This window comes from Alosa pseudoharengus, unplaced genomic scaffold (genome assembly GCF_046254945.1).
Source record: "Alosa pseudoharengus isolate Yale_2024_CS ecotype anadromous, Long Island Sound unplaced genomic scaffold, YU_APseudo_1.1 YU_APseudo_1.1_scf_20, whole genome shotgun sequence".
Classification (NCBI taxonomy): domain Eukaryota; kingdom Metazoa; phylum Chordata; class Actinopteri; order Clupeiformes; family Clupeidae; genus Alosa; species Alosa pseudoharengus.
This window is the reverse complement of record NW_027468664.1, coordinates 36908818-36930398: the sequence shown is the minus strand read 5'-3', so window position 1 is coordinate 36930398 and position 21581 is coordinate 36908818. Positions and strand designations below refer to the sequence as shown.

At 45.7% G+C, this 21581-nt stretch overlaps 31 non-coding genes and 2 pseudogenes across 31 annotated transcripts; all 33 read right to left on the bottom strand.

Moving 5' to 3' along the window:
* Window positions 1-1069: 1069 nt before the first annotated feature.
* On the bottom strand, window positions 1070-1210 carry LOC143136995 (U4 spliceosomal RNA). The gene has a single exon (XR_012989576.1). It is a non-coding gene; the product is annotated as a U4 spliceosomal RNA (small nuclear RNA).
* Window positions 1211-2447: 1237 nt separating this feature from the next.
* On the bottom strand, window positions 2448-2562 carry LOC143136868 (U5 spliceosomal RNA). The gene has a single exon (XR_012989466.1). It is a non-coding gene; the product is annotated as a U5 spliceosomal RNA (small nuclear RNA).
* A 563-nt stretch (window positions 2563-3125) lies between these two features.
* On the bottom strand, window positions 3126-3244 carry LOC143136958 (5S ribosomal RNA). The gene has a single exon (XR_012989551.1). It is a non-coding gene; the product is annotated as a 5S ribosomal RNA (ribosomal RNA).
* A 365-nt stretch (window positions 3245-3609) lies between these two features.
* Window positions 3610-3724, bottom strand: LOC143137273 (U5 spliceosomal RNA). Its single transcript, XR_012989839.1, has one exon. It is a non-coding gene; the product is annotated as a U5 spliceosomal RNA (small nuclear RNA).
* A 567-nt stretch (window positions 3725-4291) lies between these two features.
* LOC143136957 (5S ribosomal RNA) lies at window positions 4292-4410 on the bottom strand. Its single transcript, XR_012989550.1, has one exon. It is a non-coding gene; the product is annotated as a 5S ribosomal RNA (ribosomal RNA).
* A 365-nt stretch (window positions 4411-4775) lies between these two features.
* Window positions 4776-4890, bottom strand: LOC143137231 (U5 spliceosomal RNA). The gene has a single exon (XR_012989800.1). It is a non-coding gene; the product is annotated as a U5 spliceosomal RNA (small nuclear RNA).
* An 874-nt stretch (window positions 4891-5764) lies between these two features.
* Window positions 5765-5873, bottom strand: LOC143136977 (5S ribosomal RNA; annotated as a pseudogene).
* Window positions 5874-6238: 365 nt separating this feature from the next.
* LOC143137356 (U5 spliceosomal RNA) lies at window positions 6239-6353 on the bottom strand. The gene has a single exon (XR_012989919.1). It is a non-coding gene; the product is annotated as a U5 spliceosomal RNA (small nuclear RNA).
* Window positions 6354-6920: 567 nt separating this feature from the next.
* On the bottom strand, window positions 6921-7039 carry LOC143136956 (5S ribosomal RNA). Its single transcript, XR_012989549.1, has one exon. It is a non-coding gene; the product is annotated as a 5S ribosomal RNA (ribosomal RNA).
* A 365-nt stretch (window positions 7040-7404) lies between these two features.
* Window positions 7405-7519, bottom strand: LOC143137355 (U5 spliceosomal RNA). The gene has a single exon (XR_012989918.1). It is a non-coding gene; the product is annotated as a U5 spliceosomal RNA (small nuclear RNA).
* A 567-nt stretch (window positions 7520-8086) lies between these two features.
* Window positions 8087-8205, bottom strand: LOC143136955 (5S ribosomal RNA). Its single transcript, XR_012989548.1, has one exon. It is a non-coding gene; the product is annotated as a 5S ribosomal RNA (ribosomal RNA).
* A 365-nt stretch (window positions 8206-8570) lies between these two features.
* On the bottom strand, window positions 8571-8685 carry LOC143137354 (U5 spliceosomal RNA). Its single transcript, XR_012989917.1, has one exon. It is a non-coding gene; the product is annotated as a U5 spliceosomal RNA (small nuclear RNA).
* A 567-nt stretch (window positions 8686-9252) lies between these two features.
* Window positions 9253-9371, bottom strand: LOC143136954 (5S ribosomal RNA). The gene has a single exon (XR_012989547.1). It is a non-coding gene; the product is annotated as a 5S ribosomal RNA (ribosomal RNA).
* A 365-nt stretch (window positions 9372-9736) lies between these two features.
* LOC143137387 (U5 spliceosomal RNA) lies at window positions 9737-9851 on the bottom strand. Its single transcript, XR_012989948.1, has one exon. It is a non-coding gene; the product is annotated as a U5 spliceosomal RNA (small nuclear RNA).
* Window positions 9852-10418: 567 nt separating this feature from the next.
* LOC143136953 (5S ribosomal RNA) lies at window positions 10419-10537 on the bottom strand. The gene has a single exon (XR_012989546.1). It is a non-coding gene; the product is annotated as a 5S ribosomal RNA (ribosomal RNA).
* Window positions 10538-10902: 365 nt separating this feature from the next.
* On the bottom strand, window positions 10903-11017 carry LOC143137271 (U5 spliceosomal RNA). Its single transcript, XR_012989838.1, has one exon. It is a non-coding gene; the product is annotated as a U5 spliceosomal RNA (small nuclear RNA).
* Window positions 11018-11584: 567 nt separating this feature from the next.
* LOC143136952 (5S ribosomal RNA) lies at window positions 11585-11703 on the bottom strand. The gene has a single exon (XR_012989545.1). It is a non-coding gene; the product is annotated as a 5S ribosomal RNA (ribosomal RNA).
* Window positions 11704-12068: 365 nt separating this feature from the next.
* LOC143137230 (U5 spliceosomal RNA) lies at window positions 12069-12183 on the bottom strand. The gene has a single exon (XR_012989799.1). It is a non-coding gene; the product is annotated as a U5 spliceosomal RNA (small nuclear RNA).
* An 874-nt stretch (window positions 12184-13057) lies between these two features.
* LOC143136976 (5S ribosomal RNA) lies at window positions 13058-13166 on the bottom strand (annotated as a pseudogene).
* A 365-nt stretch (window positions 13167-13531) lies between these two features.
* On the bottom strand, window positions 13532-13646 carry LOC143137353 (U5 spliceosomal RNA). The gene has a single exon (XR_012989916.1). It is a non-coding gene; the product is annotated as a U5 spliceosomal RNA (small nuclear RNA).
* A 567-nt stretch (window positions 13647-14213) lies between these two features.
* On the bottom strand, window positions 14214-14332 carry LOC143136951 (5S ribosomal RNA). Its single transcript, XR_012989544.1, has one exon. It is a non-coding gene; the product is annotated as a 5S ribosomal RNA (ribosomal RNA).
* A 365-nt stretch (window positions 14333-14697) lies between these two features.
* LOC143137352 (U5 spliceosomal RNA) lies at window positions 14698-14812 on the bottom strand. The gene has a single exon (XR_012989915.1). It is a non-coding gene; the product is annotated as a U5 spliceosomal RNA (small nuclear RNA).
* Window positions 14813-15379: 567 nt separating this feature from the next.
* LOC143136950 (5S ribosomal RNA) lies at window positions 15380-15498 on the bottom strand. Its single transcript, XR_012989543.1, has one exon. It is a non-coding gene; the product is annotated as a 5S ribosomal RNA (ribosomal RNA).
* Window positions 15499-15863: 365 nt separating this feature from the next.
* Window positions 15864-15978, bottom strand: LOC143137351 (U5 spliceosomal RNA). Its single transcript, XR_012989914.1, has one exon. It is a non-coding gene; the product is annotated as a U5 spliceosomal RNA (small nuclear RNA).
* Window positions 15979-16545: 567 nt separating this feature from the next.
* LOC143136948 (5S ribosomal RNA) lies at window positions 16546-16664 on the bottom strand. The gene has a single exon (XR_012989541.1). It is a non-coding gene; the product is annotated as a 5S ribosomal RNA (ribosomal RNA).
* A 365-nt stretch (window positions 16665-17029) lies between these two features.
* LOC143137349 (U5 spliceosomal RNA) lies at window positions 17030-17144 on the bottom strand. Its single transcript, XR_012989912.1, has one exon. It is a non-coding gene; the product is annotated as a U5 spliceosomal RNA (small nuclear RNA).
* A 567-nt stretch (window positions 17145-17711) lies between these two features.
* On the bottom strand, window positions 17712-17830 carry LOC143136947 (5S ribosomal RNA). The gene has a single exon (XR_012989540.1). It is a non-coding gene; the product is annotated as a 5S ribosomal RNA (ribosomal RNA).
* A 365-nt stretch (window positions 17831-18195) lies between these two features.
* Window positions 18196-18310, bottom strand: LOC143137348 (U5 spliceosomal RNA). The gene has a single exon (XR_012989911.1). It is a non-coding gene; the product is annotated as a U5 spliceosomal RNA (small nuclear RNA).
* Window positions 18311-18877: 567 nt separating this feature from the next.
* On the bottom strand, window positions 18878-18996 carry LOC143136945 (5S ribosomal RNA). The gene has a single exon (XR_012989539.1). It is a non-coding gene; the product is annotated as a 5S ribosomal RNA (ribosomal RNA).
* Window positions 18997-19361: 365 nt separating this feature from the next.
* LOC143137386 (U5 spliceosomal RNA) lies at window positions 19362-19476 on the bottom strand. The gene has a single exon (XR_012989947.1). It is a non-coding gene; the product is annotated as a U5 spliceosomal RNA (small nuclear RNA).
* A 567-nt stretch (window positions 19477-20043) lies between these two features.
* On the bottom strand, window positions 20044-20162 carry LOC143136944 (5S ribosomal RNA). Its single transcript, XR_012989538.1, has one exon. It is a non-coding gene; the product is annotated as a 5S ribosomal RNA (ribosomal RNA).
* Window positions 20163-20527: 365 nt separating this feature from the next.
* On the bottom strand, window positions 20528-20642 carry LOC143137384 (U5 spliceosomal RNA). The gene has a single exon (XR_012989945.1). It is a non-coding gene; the product is annotated as a U5 spliceosomal RNA (small nuclear RNA).
* A 567-nt stretch (window positions 20643-21209) lies between these two features.
* Window positions 21210-21328, bottom strand: LOC143136943 (5S ribosomal RNA). Its single transcript, XR_012989537.1, has one exon. It is a non-coding gene; the product is annotated as a 5S ribosomal RNA (ribosomal RNA).
* Between the last annotated feature and the right edge of the window lie 253 nt (window positions 21329-21581).

Here is a 21581-nt window from a genome sequence, read left to right as displayed (position 1 = left end):
ATGTCAGAGCAGCCAGAGGGCGAAGGAGTCGTAATCGTCTTTTTAATGCTGCAGCCTATGCAAGACAGGAGCTGGCAGCAAGAATTGATGATGTTGCTTTGATTTTTTTCGATTACAGCCAACACTATTATGAATGGAGTTTCCTGTACTGTAGATGGTGCTGGTGCATTTAGTAGCCTAGGCCTACTAATTTATGTAGGCTACAAAACAGAGATCAAGCCAGTTGATAACGTGAGAGTCTAATAAACCACACGGTGTCCCTGAGTTTTAGTTATTTTAGATGTCAACAAGACATTACAGCCATGACTGCTTCTTCTTCTTCCATTAATAGAAATAAGGAAATAAGCCCACTTCTTCTTCGATTATGTTGGGGAGGGGAAATTAGCCTACGGACAGAGAATGTCTAATAAGTAGACGGGCTCTGCTACGGATCTAAAGAGCAACGTCTTTCACAATAATTTGCACTAGTCATAATGACCTTTGAGATATCTTTACCTTTCATTCTGTCTAGTCAAAACTGAATTAAAGATATCTGCAATTGTCATTTAAGATGTGTGACGAGTTGAATATTGTTTTCAATGACGGATGATGACAGATATCTGTAATTCAGTTTTGCCAAGTCAAAATTAAATTACAGATATCTCTATCTGACGTTTCGACTAGTCACAGTTACGTTACAGATATTTGAATGACAATTCCAACTATTCAAAATGTAATTGCGACTAGTCAGAAAGACGTTGTTGATATCTACAATGTTAATTCCAGATAGTCAAACTTAGCGGGTAAATGTTAAAATGGCTTGCCATACATATGCCTACTAATGAAGCTTTCTGTTACACAAATAGTGCCTTGGCTTCATTATTTTTGCATTATGGTGCTGCAGAGAATAGTGAAACATTGGCAAACATTCTATCTGATATGCGTAATTCTACGAATATAATAGTTCTTGAAAGAATGAATAAAAACTACTCTACACATACAGGTGACGTGAAGACGATCGTATTTCGAAAAATAACAATGCTCTACCATCATCAACTCTGATATAAATTCCCTTAAACAACAACATCAGTCTCCGTAGAGACCGTCAAAAATTGCCATTGCCGACTATATTTCAAGTCGTCAAGGCGGGGTATTGGGTAAAGTTTTCAACTAGCAATAATCGCGCCTCGGATAAACCTCATAGGCTACGATACTGCCACTGCGCAAAGCTGACGACTCATTCGCTTCTTTCAAGTCTTGAACAGAGCCGCTTGCACTCACAGTGACGGGTTTAAATAACGCCATCATTAAAATACTTGTATCATATATACACCTACATTACATGCACATATGTGAACACAAACGCACTGAAAAGAAAATCACAGACATAAACATCTTAAATTTAGAATCAATGAATGAAATCGCAGTGCATGCTGGGACAAGGAGACTGATGTGATGTCATAGAACGCAAACTCCGTTTCCTGGTTTAGGCTGGTCAAAATAATAGTGTACTTTAACATATGCTTAGAAAATAAGAAAGTGTAGCAGTCGGTTAGGATACACAGAAAAAAAACGCTTAACAGTGTCACCTAAATGTCGAGTGACAGTGACTTGCAGAATTCGGCAACAGTCTTCACTGCGTGAAGAGTGCCTATCATGCGCGGAAATATAGCCTAGCCTACCTTTTAAGGGTTGGCTATTCTTTGTTATTCTGATGCTTCTAAATGAAGAGACCGTAAAACAGCCATAACCTAGCCTACCGGGACGTTCGGCGCAAACACAGAACATCCTGTGACAATGGAAACGGCACGTATGTTTTCTGGTCATAGGCCAATGCTATCGGCTATAATTAAATATGATTACAAAAATCAGTTAGGTATAAAACTTAATAACAGGCTGTCAGCTAACGCAATGTTCAATGGGATAATTAGATCATGAGATCCGTTTTCTAAATGGTGAAACAATTTCATTTGAAATAGGCCTACTAAAAACAGTAATGTTTCAGTAGAAGCCTTATAAAGCGTGACGCTTGAGTCACTTATACGCAAAAAACGTTGTAGATAGGCCTATCACGGAATAAAGACACACACAAAATGTGCCTATCGCTCAGGCTTGAAAAGCTGACAAAGTTCACCTGATACTCCAGCAGCCGGGCATAAGAGCTCCCGGTATGATTTCAGGCTTGAGCCACTTACTCATTCAGAAAAAAAGCTGTATCGCGGAATAAAGACACACATGAGGAGGTTGCTATATTTCAGACGGGCATAGGCTACTTGAAGAGAGAGCTCCAAAAGAGAACGAGGACCAAACTGATCAGAGTTTCAGAAATCTACCTGTCCAAAGAACGTTCGACCACACGTGAAGAACAGGTCGTGCGGCCAAGATGTATGCTCCTCCCTATCGTTCGTCTCTATCAGCAGTAGCCTACACGTCGGCGCACAAGCAAAGGGAGGGCGCTTCTTTTTTACAGATCGAGGAAAGGTGGGGCATCAAAAAATTCATATCAACTCATAGTGGTCCTTTCCACGGAAATCTTTAGTAAAAGGCGAAAGATTTATACGATATGAAGAGAACCATGAGTGTTCTGCCAGTCTGGACCATGACTTCAGCTAGCCACCGCCAGCGACACAGGTCACTATCAGAGTTACAGGTAGCCTGAACACCACGCACAGACCTTCAAAGCACTGCTTTACCTTCATGCAAATGTTGAAGTTATCAGCATACGGCCTACTCGTTTTCAGAAGTGGCCCATGAAAAGTATTTTTTCCCCCTTTATTTTTTCTTTTCAAAGGCCAGAAAACCCACAAAGCATGCTGGGAAGCTGCCGTACATTGGCTACGAGAACCTCTTGGGGGTTTCGTTCATTATTATGCTGGGTTTAATGCGGTTCAGAGTCAGACAATGATGTTTCAGTAGAAGGCTTTAAAAGTTCCTATGGATAGAGTAGATCCTCACTATAGCCTGGTGTTCATATGAAAATCACAACAATTTGGTCAAACGCAATATATTTGACAGATTAAATGTGTGACTTATTATGAAGTGAGAGCTGAAAAGAAAATGTTGAAGAGAAAATGGATCAGAGTTTGCGAAAGGTGCCTGTTGACTGCTGCGGCCAGCAGGGGCACTCTAACAGGCAGAGAGAGAAAAGCTTACAGCACCTGGTATTCCCAGGCGGTCTCCCATCCAAGTACTAACCAGGCCCGACGCTGCTTAGCTTCCGAGATCGGACGAGATCGGGCGTGCTCAGCGTGGTATGGCCGTAAGCAAGTGCACACCGACAAAGTTGACCTGATAAACCTCCAGCAGCCGGGCATAAGAGCTCCCGGTATGATTTCAGGCTTGAGCCACTTACTCATTCAGAAAAAAAGCTGTATCGCGGAATAAAGACACACATGAGGAGGTTGCTATATTTCAGACGGGCATAGGCTACTTGAAGAGAGAGCTCCAAAAGAGAACGAGGACCAAACTGATCAGAGTTTCAGAAATCTACCTGTCCAAAGAACGTTCGACCACACGTGAACAACAGGCCGTGCGGCCGAGGTGTAAGCTCCTCCCTATCGTTCGTCGCTATCAGCAGTACACGTCGGCGCACAAGCAAAGGGAGGGCGCTTCTTTTTCACAGATCGAGGAACCCCACCGTAAGGTGGGGCATCAAAAAATTCATATCAACTCATAGTGGTCCTTTCCACGGAAATCTTTAGTAAAAGGCGAAAGATTCATACGATATGAAGAGAACCATGAGTGTTCTGCCAGTCTGGACCATGACTTCAGCTAGCCACCGCCAGCGACACAGGTCACTATCAGAGTTACAGGTAGCCTAAACACCACGCACAGACCTTCAAAGTACTGCTTTACCTTCATGCAAATTTTGAAGTTATCAGCATACGGCCTACTCATTTTCAGAAGTGGCCCATGAAAAGTATTTTTTCCCCCTTTATTTTTTCTTTTCAAAGGCCAGAAAACCCACAAAGCATGCTGGGAAGCTGCCGTACATTGGCTACTAGACGAGAACCTCTTGGGGGTTTCGTTCATTATTATGCTGGGTTTAATGCGGTTCAGAGTCAGACAATGATGTTTCAGTGGAAGGCTTTAAAAGTTCCTATGGATAGAGTAGATCCTCACTATAGCCTGGTGTTCATATGAAATCACAACAATTTGGTCAAACGCAATATATTTGACAGATTAAATGTGTGACTTATTATGAAGTGAGAGCTGAAAAGAAAATGTTGAAGAGAAAATGGATCAGAGTTTGCGAAAGGTGCCTGTTGACTGCTGCGGCCAGCAGGGGCGCTCTAACAGGCAGAGAGAGAAAAGCTTACAGCACCTGGTATTCCCAGGCGGTCTCCCATCCAAGTACTAACCAGGCCCGACGCTGCTTAGCTTCCGAGATCGGACGAGATCGGGCGTGCTCAGCGTGGTATGGCCGTAAGCAAGTGCACACCGACAAAGTTGACCTGATAAACCTCCAGCAGCCGGGCATAAGAGCTCCCGGTATGATTTCAGGCTTGAGCCACTTACTCATTCAGAAAAAAAGCTGTATCGCGGAATAAAGACACACATGAGGAGGTTGCTATATTTCAGACGGGCATAGGCTACTTGAAGAGAGAGCTCCAAAAGAGAACGAGGACCAAACTGATCAGAGTTTCAGAAATCTACCTGTCCAAAGAACGTTCGACCACACGTGAACAACAGGCCGTGCGGCCGAGGTGTAAGCTCCTCCCTATCGTTCGTCGCTATCAGCAGTACACGTCGGCGCACAAGCAAAGGGAGGGCGCTTCTTTTTCACAGATCGAGGGACCCCACCGTAAGGTGGGGCATCAAAAAATTCATATCAACTCATAGTGGTCCTTTCCACGGAAATCTTTAGTAAAAGGCGAAAGATTTATACGATATGAAGAGAACCATGAGTGTTCTGCCAGTCTGGACCATGACTTCAGCTAGCCACCGCCAGCGACACAGGTCACTATCAGAGTTACAGGTAGCCTAAACACCACGCACAGACCTTCAAAGTACTGCTTTACCTTCATGCAAATGTTGAAGTTATCAGCATACGGCCTACTCATTTTCAGAAGTGGCCCATGAAAAGTATTTTTTCCCCCTTTATTTTTTCTTTTCAAAGGCCAGAAAACCCACAAAGCATGCTGGGAAGCTGCCGTACATTGGCTACTAGACGAGAACCTCTTGGGGGTTTCGTTTATTATTATGCTGGGTTTAATGCGGTTCAGAGTCAGACAATGATGTTTCAGTAGAAGGCTTTAAAAGTTCCTATGGATAGAGTAGATCCTCACTATAGCCTGGTGTTCATATGAAATCACAACAATTTGGTCAAACGCAATATATTTGACAGATTAAATGTGTGACTTATTATGAAATGAGAGCTGAAAAGAAAATGTTGAAGAGAAAATGGATCAGAGTTTGCGAAAGGTGCCTGTTGACTGCTGCCGCCAGCAGGGGCGCTGCCGTACATTGGCTACTAGACGAGAACCTCTTGGGGGTTTCGTTCATTATTATGCTGGGTTTAATGCGGTTCAGAGGCAGACAATGATGTTTCAGTAGAAGGCTTTAAAAGTTCCTATGGATAGAGTAGATCCTCACTATAGCCTGGTGTTCATATGAAATCACAACAATTTGGTCAAACGCAATATATTTGACAGATTAAATGTGTGACTTATTATGAAGTGAGAGCTGAAAAGAAAATGTTGAAGAGAAAATGGATCAGAGTTTGCGAAAGGTGCCTGTTGACTGCTGCGGCCAGCAGGGGCGCTCTAACAGGCAGAGAGAGAAAAGCTTACAGCACCTGGTATTCCCAGGCGGTCTCCCATCCAAGTACTAACCAGGCCCGACGCTGCTTAGCTTCCGAGATCAGACGTGCTCAGCGTGGTATGGCCGTAAGCAAGTGCACACCGACAAAGTTGACCTGATAAACCTCCAGCAGCCGGGCATAAGAGCTCCCGGTATGATTTCAGGCTTGAGCCACTTACTCATTCAGAAAAAAAGCTGTATCGCGGAATAAAGACACACATGAGGAGGTTGCTATATTTCAGACGGGCATAGGCTACTTGAAGAGAGAGCTCCAAAAGAGAACGAGGACCAAACTGATCAGAGTTTCAGAAATCTACCTGTCCAAAGAACGTTCGACCACACGTGAACAACAGGCCGTGCGGCCGAGGTGTAAGCTCCTCCCTATCGTTCGTCGCTATGAGCAGTACACGTCGGCGCACAAGCAAAGGGAGGGCGCTTCTTTTTCACAGATCGAGGGACCTCACCGTAAGGTGGGGCATCAAAAAATTCATATCAACTCATAGCGGTCCTTTCCACGGAAATCTTTAGTAAAAGGCGAAAGATTTATACGATATGAAGAGAACCATGAGTGTTCTGCCAGTCTGGACCATGACTTCAGCTAGCCACCGCCAGCGACACAGGTCACTATCAGAGTTACAGGTAGCCTAAACACCACGCACAGACCTTCAAAGTACTGCTTTACCTTCATGCAAATGTTGAAGTTATCAGCATACGGCCTACTCATTTTCAGAAGTGGCCCATGAAAAGTATTTTTTCCCCCTTTATTTTTTCTTTTCAAAGGCCAGAAAACCCACAAAGCATGCTGGGAAGCTGCCGTACATTGGCTACTAGACGAGAACCTCTTGGGGGTTTCGTTCATTATTATGCTGGGTTTAATGCGGTTCAGAGTCAGACAATGATGTTTCAGTAAAAGGCTTTAAAAGTTCCTATGGATAGAGTAGATCCTCACTATAGCCTGGTGTTCATATGAAATCACAACAATTTGGTCAAACGCAATATATTTGACAGATTAAATGTGTGACTTATTATGAAGTGAGAGCTGAAAAGAAAATGTTGAAGAGAAAATGGATCAGAGTTTGCGAAAGGTGCCTGTTGACTGCTGCGGCCAGCAGGGGCGCTCTAACAGGCAGAGAGAGAAAAGCTTACAGCACCTGGTATTCCCAGGCGGTCTCCCATCCAAGTACTAACCAGGCCCGACGCTGCTTAGCTTCCGAGATCGGACGAGATCGGGCGTGCTCAGCGTGGTATGGCCGTAAGCAAGTGCACACCGACAAAGTTGACCTGATAAACCTCCAGCAGCCGGGCATAAGAGCTCCCGGTATGATTTCAGGCTTGAGCCACTTACTCATTCAGAAAAAAAGCTGTATCGCGGAATAAAGACACACATGAGGAGGTTGCTATATTTCAGACGGGCATAGGCTACTTGAAGAGAGAGCTCCAAAAGAGAACGAGGACCAAACTGATCAGAGTTTCAGAAATCTACCTGTCCAAAGAACGTTCGACCACACGTGAACAACAGGCCGTGCGGCCGAGGTGTAAGCTCCTCCCTATCGTTCGTCGCTATCAGCAGTACACGTCGGCGCACAAGCAAAGGGAGGGCGCTTCTTTTTCACAGATCGAGGGACCTCACCGTAAGGTGGGGCATCAAAAAATTCATATCAACTCATAGCGGTCCTTTCCACGGAAATCTTTAGTAAAAGGCGAAAGATTTATACGATATGAAGAGAACCATGAGTGTTCTGCCAGTCTGGACCATGACTTCAGCTAGCCACCGCCAGCGACACAGGTCACTATCAGAGTTACAGGTAGCCTAAACACCACGCACAGACCTTCAAAGTACTGCTTTACCTTCATGCAAATGTTGAAGTTATCAGCATACGCCTACTCATTTTCAGAAGTGGCCCATGAAAAGTATTTTTTCCCCCTTTTTTTTTTTCTTTTCAAAGGCCAGAAAACCCACAAAGCATGCCTGGAAGCTGCCGTACATTGGCTACTAGACGAGAACCTCTTGGGGGTTTCGTTCATTATTATGCTGGGTTTAATGCGGTTCAGAGTCAGACAATGATGTTTCAGTAGAAGGCTTTAAAAGTTCCTATGGATAGAGTAGATCCTCACTATAGCCTGGTGTTCATATGAAATCACAACAATTTGGTCAAACGCAATATATTTGACAGATTAAATGTGTGACTTATTATGAAGTGAGAGCTGAAAAGAAAATGTTGAAGAGAAAATGGATCAGAGTTTGCGAAAGGTGCCTGTTGACTGCTGCGGCCAGCAGGGGCGCTCTAACAGGCAGAGAGAGAAAAGCTTACAGCACCTGGTATTCCCAGGCGGTCTCCCATCCAAGTACTAACCAGGCCCGACGCTGCTTAGCTTCCGAGATCGGACGAGATCGGGCGTGCTCAGCGTGGTATGGCCGTAAGCAAGTGCACACCGACAAAGTTGACCTGATAAACCTCCAGCAGCCGGGCATAAGAGCTCCCGGTATGATTTCAGGCTTGAGCCACTTACTCATTCAGAAAAAAAGCTGTATCGCGGAATAAAGACACACATGAGGAGGTTGCTATATTTCAGACGGGCATAGGCTACTTGAAGAGAGAGCTCCAAAAGAGAACGAGGACCAAACTGATCAGAGTTTCAGAAATCTACCTGTCCAAAGAACGTTCGACCACACGTGAACAACAGGCCGTGCGGCCGAGGTGTAAGCTCCTCCCTATCGTTCGTCGCTATCAGCAGTACACGTCGGCGCACAAGCAAAGGGAGGGCGCTTCTTTTTCACAGATCGAGGGACCTCACCGTAAGGTGGGGCATCAAAAAATTCATATCAACTCATAGCGGTCCTTTCCACGGAAATCTTTAGTAAAAGGCGAAAGATTTATACGATATGAAGAGAACCATGAGTGTTCTGCCAGTCTGGACCATGACTTCAGCTAGCCACCGCCAGCGACACAGGTCACTATCAGAGTTACAGGTAGCCTAAACACCACGCACAGACCTTCAAAGTACTGCTTTACCTTCATGCAAATGTTGAAGTTATCAGCATACGCCTACTCATTTTCAGAAGTGGCCCATGAAAAGTATTTTTTCCCCCTTTTTTTTTTTCTTTTCAAAGGCCAGAAAACCCACAAAGCATGCCTGGAAGCTGCCGTACATTGGCTACTAGACGAGAACCTCTTGGGGGTTTCGTTCATTATTATGCTGGGTTTAATGCGGTTCAGAGTCAGACAATGATGTTTCAGTAGAAGGCTTTAAAAGTTCCTATGGATAGAGTAGATCCTCACTATAGCCTGGTGTTCATATGAAATCACAACAATTTGGTCAAACGCAATATATTTGACAGATTAAATGTGTGACTTATTATGAAGTGAGAGCTGAAAAGAAAATGTTGAAGAGAAAATGGATCAGAGTTTGCGAAAGGTGCCTGTTGACTGCTGCGGCCAGCAGGGGCGCTCTAACAGGCAGAGAGAGAAAAGCTTACAGCACCTGGTATTCCCAGGCGGTCTCCCATCCAAGTACTAACCAGGCCCGACGCTGCTTAGCTTCCGAGATCGGACGAGATCGGGCGTGCTCAGCGTGGTATGGCCGTAAGCAAGTGCACACCGACAAAGTTGACCTGATAAACCTCCAGCAGCCGGGCATAAGAGCTCCCGGTATGATTTCAGGCTTGAGCCACTTACTCATTCAGAAAAAAAGCTGTATCGCGGAATAAAGACACACATGAGGAGGTTGCTATATTTCAGACGGGCATAGGCTACTTGAAGAGAGAGCTCCAAAAGAGAACGAGGACCAAACTGATCAGAGTTTCAGAAATCTACCTGTCCAAAGAACGTTCGACCACACGTGAACAACAGGCCGTGCGGCCGAGGTGTAAGCTCCTCCCTATCGTTCGTCGCTATCAGCAGTACACGTCGGCGCACAAGCAAAGGGAGGGCGCTTCTTTTTCACAGATCGAGGGACCTCACCGTAAGGTGGGGCATCAAAAAATTCATATCAACTCATAATGGTCCTTTCCACGGAAATATTTAGTAAAAGGCGAAAGATTTATACGATATGAAGAGAACCATGAGTGTTCTGCCAGTCTGGACCATGACTTCAGCTAGCCACCGCCAGCGACACAGGTCACTATCAGAGTTACAGGTAGCCTAAACACCACGCACAGACCTTCAAAGTACTGCTTTACCTTCATGCAAATGTTGAAGTTATCAGCATACGCCTACTCATTTTCAGAAGTGGCCCATGAAAAGTATTTTTTCCCCCTTTTTTTTTTTCTTTTCAAAGGCCAGAAAACCCACAAAGCATGCCTGGAAGCTGCCGTACATTGGCTACTAGACGAGAACCTCTTGGGGGTTTCGTTCATTATTATGCTGGGTTTAATGCGGTTCAGAGTCAGACAATGATGTTTCAGTAGAAGGCTTTAAAAGTTCCTATGGATAGAGTAGATCCTCACTATAGCCTGGTGTTCATATGAAATCACAACAATTTGGTCAAACGCAATATATTTGACAGATTAAATGTGTGACTTATTATGAAGTGAGAGCTGAAAAGAAAATGTTGAAGAGAAAATGGATCAGAGTTTGCGAAAGGTGCCTGTTGACTGCTGCGGCCAGCAGGGGCGCTCTAACAGGCAGAGAGAGAAAAGCTTACAGCACCTGGTATTCCCAGGCGGTCTCCCATCCAAGTACTAACCAGGCCCGACGCTGCTTAGCTTCCGAGATCGGACGAGATCGGGCGTGCTCAGCGTGGTATGGCCGTAAGCAAGTGCACACCGACAAAGTTGACCTGATAAACCTCCAGCAGCCGGGCATAAGAGCTCCCGGTATGATTTCAGGCTTGAGCCACTTACTCATTCAGAAAAAAAGCTGTATCGCGGAATAAAGACACACATGAGGAGGTTGCTATATTTCAGACGGGCATAGGCTACTTGAAGAGAGAGCTCCAAAAGAGAACGAGGACCAAACTGATCAGAGTTTCAGAAATCTACCTGTCCAAAGAACGTTCGACCACACGTGAACAACAGGCCGTGCGGCCGAGGTGTAAGCTCCTCCCTATCGTTCGTCGCTATCAGCAGTACACGTCGGCGCACAAGCAAAGGGAGGGCGCTTCTTTTTCACAGATCGAGGAACCCCACCGTAAGGTGGGGCATCAAAAAATTCATATCAACTCATAGTGGTCCTTTCCACGGAAATCTTTAGTAAAAGGCGAAAGATTCATACGATATGAAGAGAACCATGAGTGTTCTGCCAGTCTGGACCATGACTTCAGCTAGCCACCGCCAGCGACACAGGTCACTATCAGAGTTACAGGTAGCCTAAACACCACGCACAGACCTTCAAAGTACTGCTTTACCTTCATGCAAATTTTGAAGTTATCAGCATACGGCCTACTCATTTTCAGAAGTGGCCCATGAAAAGTATTTTTTCCCCCTTTATTTTTTCTTTTCAAAGGCCAGAAAACCCACAAAGCATGCTGGGAAGCTGCCGTACATTGGCTACTAGACGAGAACCTCTTGGGGGTTTCGTTCATTATTATGCTGGGTTTAATGCGGTTCAGAGTCAGACAATGATGTTTCAGTGGAAGGCTTTAAAAGTTCCTATGGATAGAGTAGATCCTCACTATAGCCTGGTGTTCATATGAAATCACAACAATTTGGTCAAACGCAATATATTTGACAGATTAAATGTGTGACTTATTATGAAGTGAGAGCTGAAAAGAAAATGTTGAAGAGAAAATGGATCAGAGTTTGCGAAAGGTGCCTGTTGACTGCTGCGGCCAGCAGGGGCGCTCTAACAGGCAGAGAGAGAAAAGCTTACAGCACCTGGTATTCCCAGGCGGTCTCCCATCCAAGTACTAACCAGGCCCGACGCTGCTTAGCTTCCGAGATCGGACGAGATCGGGCGTGCTCAGCGTGGTATGGCCGTAAGCAAGTGCACACCGACAAAGTTGACCTGATAAACCTCCAGCAGCCGGGCATAAGAGCTCCCGGTATGATTTCAGGCTTGAGCCACTTACTCATTCAGAAAAAAAGCTGTATCGCGGAATAAAGACACACATGAGGAGGTTGCTATATTTCAGACGGGCATAGGCTACTTGAAGAGAGAGCTCCAAAAGAGAACGAGGACCAAACTGATCAGAGTTTCAGAAATCTACCTGTCCAAAGAACGTTCGACCACACGTGAACAACAGGCCGTGCGGCCGAGGTGTAAGCTCCTCCCTATCGTTCGTCGCTATCAGCAGTACACGTCGGCGCACAAGCAAAGGGAGGGCGCTTCTTTTTCACAGATCGAGGGACCCCACCGTAAGGTGGGGCATCAAAAAATTCATATCAACTCATAGTGGTCCTTTCCACGGAAATCTTTAGTAAAAGGCGAAAGATTTATACGATATGAAGAGAACCATGAGTGTTCTGCCAGTCTGGACCATGACTTCAGCTAGCCACCGCCAGCGACACAGGTCACTATCAGAGTTACAGGTAGCCTAAACACCACGCACAGACCTTCAAAGTACTGCTTTACCTTCATGCAAATGTTGAAGTTATCAGCATACGGCCTACTCATTTTCAGAAGTGGCCCATGAAAAGTATTTTTTCCCCCTTTATTTTTTCTTTTCAAAGGCCAGAAAACCCACAAAGCATGCTGGGAAGCTGCCGTACATTGGCTACTAGACGAGAACCTCTTGGGGGTTTCGTTTATTATTATGCTGGGTTTAATGCGGTTCAGAGTCAGACAATGATGTTTCAGTAGAAGGCTTTAAAAGTTCCTATGGATAGAGTAGATCCTCACTATAGCCTGGTGTTCATATGAAATCACAACAATTTGGTCAAACGCAATATATTTGACAGATTAAATGTGTGACTTATTATGAAATGAGAGCTGAAAAGAAAATGTTGAAGAGAAAATGGATCAGAGTTTGCGAAAGGTGCCTGTTGACTGCTGCCGCCAGCAGGGGCGCTGCCGTACATTGGCTACTAGACGAGAACCTCTTGGGGGTTTCGTTCATTATTATGCTGGGTTTAATGCGGTTCAGAGGCAGACAATGATGTTTCAGTAGAAGGCTTTAAAAGTTCCTATGGATAGAGTAGATCCTCACTATAGCCTGGTGTTCATATGAAATCACAACAATTTGGTCAAACGCAATATATTTGACAGATTAAATGTGTGACTTATTATGAAGTGAGAGCTGAAAAGAAAATGTTGAAGAGAAAATGGATCAGAGTTTGCGAAAGGTGCCTGTTGACTGCTGCGGCCAGCAGGGGCGCTCTAACAGGCAGAGAGAGAAAAGCTTACAGCACCTGGTATTCCCAGGCGGTCTCCCATCCAAGTACTAACCAGGCCCGACGCTGCTTAGCTTCCGAGATCAGACGTGCTCAGCGTGGTATGGCCGTAAGCAAGTGCACACCGACAAAGTTGACCTGATAAACCTCCAGCAGCCGGGCATAAGAGCTCCCGGTATGATTTCAGGCTTGAGCCACTTACTCATTCAGAAAAAAAGCTGTATCGCGGAATAAAGACACACATGAGGAGGTTGCTATATTTCAGACGGGCATAGGCTACTTGAAGAGAGAGCTCCAAAAGAGAACGAGGACCAAACTGATCAGAGTTTCAGAAATCTACCTGTCCAAAGAACGTTCGACCACACGTGAACAACAGGCCGTGCGGCCGAGGTGTAAGCTCCTCCCTATCGTTCGTCGCTATGAGCAGTACACGTCGGCGCACAAGCAAAGGGAGGGCGCTTCTTTTTCACAGATCGAGGGACCTCACCGTAAGGTGGGGCATCAAAAAATTCATATCAACTCATAGCGGTCCTTTCCACGGAAATCTTTAGTAAAAGGCGAAAGATTTATACGATATGAAGAGAACCATGAGTGTTCTGCCAGTCTGGACCATGACTTCAGCTAGCCACCGCCAGCGACACAGGTCACTATCAGAGTTACAGGTAGCCTAAACACCACGCACAGACCTTCAAAGTACTGCTTTACCTTCATGCAAATGTTGAAGTTATCAGCATACGGCCTACTCATTTTCAGAAGTGGCCCATGAAAAGTATTTTTTCCCCCTTTATTTTTTCTTTTCAAAGGCCAGAAAACCCACAAAGCATGCTGGGAAGCTGCCGTACATTGGCTACTAGACGAGAACCTCTTGGGGGTTTCGTTCATTATTATGCTGGGTTTAATGCGGTTCAGAGTCAGACAATGATGTTTCAGTAAAAGGCTTTAAAAGTTCCTATGGATAGAGTAGATCCTCACTATAGCCTGGTGTTCATATGAAATCACAACAATTTGGTCAAACGCAATATATTTGACAGATTAAATGTGTGACTTATTATGAAGTGAGAGCTGAAAAGAAAATGTTGAAGAGAAAATGGATCAGAGTTTGCGAAAGGTGCCTGTTGACTGCTGCGGCCAGCAGGGGCGCTCTAACAGGCAGAGAGAGAAAAGCTTACAGCACCTGGTATTCCCAGGCGGTCTCCCATCCAAGTACTAACCAGGCCCGACGCTGCTTAGCTTCCGAGATCGGACGAGATCGGGCGTGCTCAGCGTGGTATGGCCGTAAGCAAGTGCACACCGACAAAGTTGACCTGATAAACCTCCAGCAGCCGGGCATAAGAGCTCCCGGTATGATTTCAGGCTTGAGCCACTTACTCATTCAGAAAAAAAGCTGTATCGCGGAATAAAGACACACATGAGGAGGTTGCTATATTTCAGACGGGCATAGGCTACTTGAAGAGAGAGCTCCAAAAGAGAACGAGGACCAAACTGATCAGAGTTTCAGAAATCTACCTGTCCAAAGAACGTTCGACCACACGTGAACAACAGGCCGTGCGGCCGAGGTGTAAGCTCCTCCCTATCGTTCGTCGCTATCAGCAGTACACGTCGGCGCACAAGCAAAGGGAGGGCGCTTCTTTTTCACAGATCGAGGGACCTCACCGTAAGGTGGGGCATCAAAAAATTCATATCAACTCATAGCGGTCCTTTCCACGGAAATCTTTAGTAAAAGGCGAAAGATTTATACGATATGAAGAGAACCATGAGTGTTCTGCCAGTCTGGACCATGACTTCAGCTAGCCACCGCCAGCGACACAGGTCACTATCAGAGTTACAGGTAGCCTAAACACCACGCACAGACCTTCAAAGTACTGCTTTACCTTCATGCAAATGTTGAAGTTATCAGCATACGCCTACTCATTTTCAGAAGTGGCCCATGAAAAGTATTTTTTCCCCCTTTTTTTTTTTCTTTTCAAAGGCCAGAAAACCCACAAAGCATGCCTGGAAGCTGCCGTACATTGGCTACTAGACGAGAACCTCTTGGGGGTTTCGTTCATTATTATGCTGGGTTTAATGCGGTTCAGAGTCAGACAATGATGTTTCAGTAGAAGGCTTTAAAAGTTCCTATGGATAGAGTAGATCCTCACTATAGCCTGGTGTTCATATGAAATCACAACAATTTGGTCAAACGCAATATATTTGACAGATTAAATGTGTGACTTATTATGAAGTGAGAGCTGAAAAGAAAATGTTGAAGAGAAAATGGATCAGAGTTTGCGAAAGGTGCCTGTTGACTGCTGCGGCCAGCAGGGGCGCTCTAACAGGCAGAGAGAGAAAAGCTTACAGCACCTGGTATTCCCAGGCGGTCTCCCATCCAAGTACTAACCAGGCCCGACGCTGCTTAGCTTCCGAGATCGGACGAGATCGGGCGTGCTCAGCGTGGTATGGCCGTAAGCAAGTGCACACCGACAAAGTTGACCTGATAAACCTCCAGCAGCCGGGCATAAGAGCTCCCGGTATGATTTCAGGCTTGAGCCACTTACTCATTCAGAAAAAAAGCTGTATCGCGGAATAAAGACACACATGAGGAGGTTGCTATATTTCAGACGGGCATAGGCTACTTGAAGAGAGAGCTCCAAAAGAGAACGAGGACCAAACTGATCAGAGTTTCAGAAATCTACCTGTCCAAAGAACGTTCGACCACACGTGAACAACAGGCCGTGCGGCCGAGGTGTAAGCTCCTCCCTATCGTTCGTCGCTATCAGCAGTACACGTCGGCGCACAAGCAAAGGGAGGGCGCTTCTTTTTCACAGATCGAGGGACCTCACCGTAAGGTGGGGCATCAAAAAATTCATATCAACTCATAGCGGTCCTTTCCACGGAAATCTTTAGTAAAAGGCGAAAGATTTATACGATATGAAGAGAACCATGAGTGTTCTGCCAGTCTGGACCATGACTTCAGCTAGCCACCGCCAGCGACACAGGTCACTATCAGAGTTACAGGTAGCCTAAACACCACGCACAGACCTTCAAAGTACTGCTTTACCTTCATGCAAATGTTGAAGTTATCAGCATACGCCTACTCATTTTCAGAAGTGGCCCATGAAAAGTATTTTTTCCCCCTTTTTTTTTTTCTTTTCAAAGGCCAGAAAACCCACAAAGCATGCCTGGAAGCTGCCGTACATTGGCTACTAGACGAGAACCTCTTGGGGGTTTCGTTCATTATTATGCTGGGTTTAATGCGGTTCAGAGTCAGACAATGATGTTTCAGTAGAAGGCTTTAAAAGTTCCTATGGATAGAGTAGATCCTCACTATAGCCTGGTGTTCATATGAAATCACAACAATTTGGTCAAACGCAATATATTTGACAGATTAAATGTGTGACTTATTATGAAGTGAGAGCTGAAAAGAAAATGTTGAAGAGAAAATGGATCAGAGTTTGCGAAAGGTGCCTGTTGACTGCTGCGGCCAGCAGGGGCGCTCTAACAGGCAGAGAGAGAAAAGCTTACAGCACCTGGTATTCCCAGGCGGTCTCCCATCCAAGTACTAACCAGGCCCGACGCTGCTTAGCTTCCGAGATCGGACGAGATCGGGCGTGCTCAGCGTGGTATGGCCGTAAGCAAGTGCACACCGACAAAGTTGACCTGATAAACCTCCAGCAGCCGGGCATAAGAGCTCCCGGTATGATTTCAGGCTTGAGCCACTTACTCATTCAGAAAAAAAGCTGTATCGCGGAATAAAGACACACATGAGGAGGTTGCTATATTTCAGACGGGCATAGGCTACTTGAAGAGAGAGCTCCAAAAGAGAACGAGGACCAAACTGATCAGAGTTTCAGAAATCTACCTGTCCAAAGAACGTTCGACCACACGTGAACAACAGGCCGTGCGGCCGAGGTGTAAGCTCCTCCCTATCGTTCGTCGCTATCAGCAGTACACGTCGGCGCACAAGCAAAGGGAGGGCGCTTCTTTTTCACAGATCGAGGGACCTCACCGTAAGGTGGGGCATCAAAAAATTCATATCAACTCATAGCGGTCCTTTCCACGGAAATCTTTAGTAAAAGGCGAAAGATTTATACGATATGAAGAGAACCATGAGTGTTCTGCCAGTCTGGACCATGACTTCAGCTAGCCACCGCCAGCGACACAGGTCACTATCAGAGTTACAGGTAGCCTAAACACCACGCACAGACCTTCAAAGTACTGCTTTACCTTCATGCAAATGTTGAAGTTATCAGCATACGCCTACTCATTTTCAGAAGTGGCCCATGAAAAGTATTTTTTCCCCCTTTTTTTTTTTCTTTTCAAAGGCCAGAAAACCCACAAAGCATGCCTGGAAGCTGCCGTACATTGGCTACTAGACGAGAACCTCTTGGGGGTTTCGTTCATTATTATGCTGGGTTTAATGCGGTTCAGAGTCAGACAATGATGTTTCAGTAGAAGGCTTTAAAAGTTCCTATGGATAGAGTAGATCCTCACTATAGCCTGGTGTTCATATGAAATCACAACAATTTGGTCAAACGCAATATATTTGACAGATTAAATGTGTGACTTATTATGAAGTGAGAGCTGAAAAGAAAATGTTGAAGAGAAAATGGATCAGAGTTTGCGAAAGGTGCCTGTTGACTGCTGCGGCCAGCAGGGGCGCTCTAACAGGCAGAGAGAGAAAAGCTTACAGCACCTGGTATTCCCAGGCGGTCTCCCATCCAAGTACTAACCAGGCCCGACGCTGCTTAGCTTCCGAGATCGGACGAGATCGGGCGTGCTCAGCGTGGTATGGCCGTAAGCAAGTGCACACCGACAAAGTTGACCTGATAAACCTCCAGCAGCCGGGCATAAGAGCTCCCGGTATGATTTCAGGCTTGAGCCACTTACTCATTCAGAAAAAAAGCTGTATCGCGGAATAAAGACACACATGAGGAGGTTGCTATATTTCAGACGGGCATAGGCTACTTGAAGAGAGAGCTCCAAAAGAGAACGAGGACCAAACTGATCAGAGTTTCAGAAATCTACCTGTCCAAAGAACGTTCGACCACACGTGAACAACAGGCCGTGCGGCCGAGGTGTAAGCTCCTCCCTATCGTTCGTCGCTATCAGCAGTACACGTCGGCGCACAAGCAAAGGGAGGGCGCTTCTTTTTCACAGATCGAGGGACCTCACCGTAAGGTGGGGCATCAAAAAATTCATATCAACTCATAGCGGTCCTTTCCACGGAAATCTTTAGTAAAAGGCGAAAGATTTATACGATATGAAGAGAACCATGAGTGTTCTGCCAGTCTGGACCATGACTTCAGCTAGCCACCGCCAGCGACACAGGTCACTATCAGAGTTACAGGTAGCCTAAACACCACGCACAGACCTTCAAAGTACTGCTTTACCTTCATGCAAATGTTGAAGTTATCAGCATACGCCTACTCATTTTCAGAAGTGGCCCATGAAAAGTATTTTTTCCCCCTTTTTTTTTTTCTTTTCAAAGGCCAGAAAACCCACAAAGCATGCCTGGAAGCTGCCGTACATTGGCTACTAGACGAGAACCTCTTGGGGGTTTCGTTCATTATTATGCTGGGTTTAATGCGGTTCAGAGTCAGACAATGATGTTTCAGTAGAAGGCTTTAAAAGTTCCTATGGATAGAGTAGATCCTCACTATAGCCTGGTGTTCATATGAAATCACAACAATTTGGTCAAACGCAATATATTTGACAGATTAAATGTGTGACTTATTATGAAGTGAGAGCTGAAAAGAAAATGTTGAAGAGAAAATGGATCAGAGTTTGCGAAAGGTGCCTGTTGACTGCTGCGGCCAGCAGGGGCGCTCTAACAGGCAGAGAGAGAAAAGCTTACAGCACCTGGTATTCCCAGGCGGTCTCCCATCCAAGTACTAACCAGGCCCGACGCTGCTTAGCTTCCGAGATCGGACGAGATCGGGCGTGCTCAGCGTGGTATGGCCGTAAGCAAGTGCACACCGACAAAGTTGACCTGATAAACCTCCAGCAGCCGGGCATAAGAGCTCCCGGTATGATTTCAGGCTTGAGCCACTTACTCATTCAGAAAAAAAGCTGTATCGCGGAATAAAGACACACATGAGGAGGTTGCTATATTTCAGACGGGCATAGGCTACTTGAAGAGAGAGCTCCAAAAGAGAACGAGGACCAAACTGATCAGAGTTTCAGAAATCTACCTGTCCAAAGAACGTTCGACCACACGTGAACAACAGGCCGTGCGGCCGAGGTGTAAGCTCCTCCCTATCGTTCGTCGCTATCAGCAGTACACGTCGGCGCACAAGCAAAGGGAGGGCGCTTCTTTTTCACAGATCGAGGGACCTCACCGTAAGGTGGGGCATCAAAAAATTCATATCAACTCATAATGGTCCTTTCCACGGAAATATTTAGTAAAAGGCGAAAGATTTATACGATATGAAGAGAACCATGAGTGTTCTGCCAGTCTGGACCATGACTTCAGCTAGCCACCGCCAGCGACACAGGTCACTATCAGAGTTACAGGTAGCCTAAACACCACGCACAGACCTTCAAAGTACTGCTTTACCTTCATGCAAATGTTGAAGTTATCAGCATACGCCTACTCATTTTCAGAAGTGGCCCATGAAAAGTATTTTTTCCCCCTTTTTTTTTTTCTTTTCAAAGGCCAGAAAACCCACAAAGCATGCCTGGAAGCTGCCGTACATTGGCTACTAGACGAGAACCTCTTGGGGGTTTCGTTCATTATTATGCTGGGTTTAATGCGGTTCAGAGTCAGACAATGATGTTTCAGTAGAAGGCTTTAAAAGTTCCTATGGATAGAGTAGATCCTCACTATAGCCTGGTGTTCATATGAAATCACAACAATTTGGTCAAACGCAATATATTTGACAGATTAAATGTGTGACTTATTATGAAGTGAGAGCTGAAAAGAAAATGTTGAAGAGAAAATGGATCAGAGTTTGCGAAAGGTGCCTGTTGACTGCTGCGGCCAGCAGGGGCGCTCTAACAGGCAGAGAGAGAAAAGCTTACAGCACCTGGTATTCCCAGGCGGTCTCCCATCCAAGTACTAACCAGGCCCGACGCTGCTTAGCTTCCGAGATCGGACGAGATCGGGCGTGCTCAGCGTGGTATGGCCGTAAGCAAGTGCACACCGACAAAGTTGACCTGATAAACCTCCAGCAGCCGGGCATAAGAGCTCCCGGTATGATTTCAGGCTTGAGCCACTTACTCATTCAGAAAAAAAGCTGTATCGCGGAATAAAGACACACATGAGGAGGTTGCTATATTTCAGACGGGCATAGGCTACTTGAAGAGAGAGCTCCAAAAGAGAACGAGGACCAAACTGATCAGAGTTTCAGAAATCTACCTGTCCAAAGAACGTTCGACCACACGTGAACAACAGGCCGTGCGGCCGAGGTGTAAGCTCCTCCCTATCGTTCGTCGCTATCAGCAGTACACGTCGGCGCACAAGCAAAGGGAGGGCGCTTCTTTTTCACAGATCGAGGGACCTCACCGTAAGGTGGGGCATCAAAAAATTCATATCAACTCATAATGGTCCTTTCCACGGAAATATTTAGTAAAAGGCGAAAGATTTATACGATATGAAGAGAACCATGAGTGTTCTGCCAGTCTGGACCATGACTTCAGCTAGCCACCGCCAGCGACACAGGTCACTATCAGAGTTACAGGTAGCCTAAACACCACGCACAGACCTTCAAAGTACTGCTTTACCTTCATGCAAATGTTGAAGTTATCAGCATACGCCTACTCATTTTCAGAAGTGGCCCATGAAAAGTATTTTTTCCCCCTTTTTTTTTTTCTTTTCAAAGGCCAGAAAACCCACAAAGCATGCCTGGAAGCTGCCGTACATTGGCTACTAGACGAGAACCTCTTGGGGGTTTCGTTCATTATTATGCTGGGTTTAATGCGGTTCAGAGTCAGACAATGATGTTTCAGTAGAAGGCTTTAAAAGTTCCTATGGATAGAGTAGATCCTCACTATAGCCTGGTGTTCATATGAAATCACAACAATTTGGTCAAACGCAATATATTTGACAGATTAAATGTGTGACTTATTATGAAGTGAGAGCTGAAAAGAAAATGTTGAAGAGAAAATGGATCAGAGTTTGCGAAAGGTGCCTGTTGACTGCTGCGGCCAGCAGGGGCGCTCTAACAGGCAGAGAGAGAAAAGCTTACAGCACCTGGTATTCCCAGGCGGTCTCCCATCCAAGTACTAACCAGGCCCGACGCTGCTTAGCTTCCGAGATCGGACGAGATCGGGCGTGCTCAGCGTGGTATGGCCGTAAGCAAGTGCACACCGACAAAGTTGACCTGATAAACCTCCAGCAGCCGGGCATAAGAGCTCCCGGTATGATTTCAGGCTTGAGCCACTTACTCATTCAGAAAAAAAGCTGTATCGCGGAATAAAGACACACATGAGGAGGTTGCTATATTTCAGACGGGCATAGGCTACTTGAAGAGAGAGCTCCAAAAGAGAACGAGGACCAAACTGATCAGAGTTTCAGAAATCTACCTGTCCAAAGAACGTTCGACCACACGTG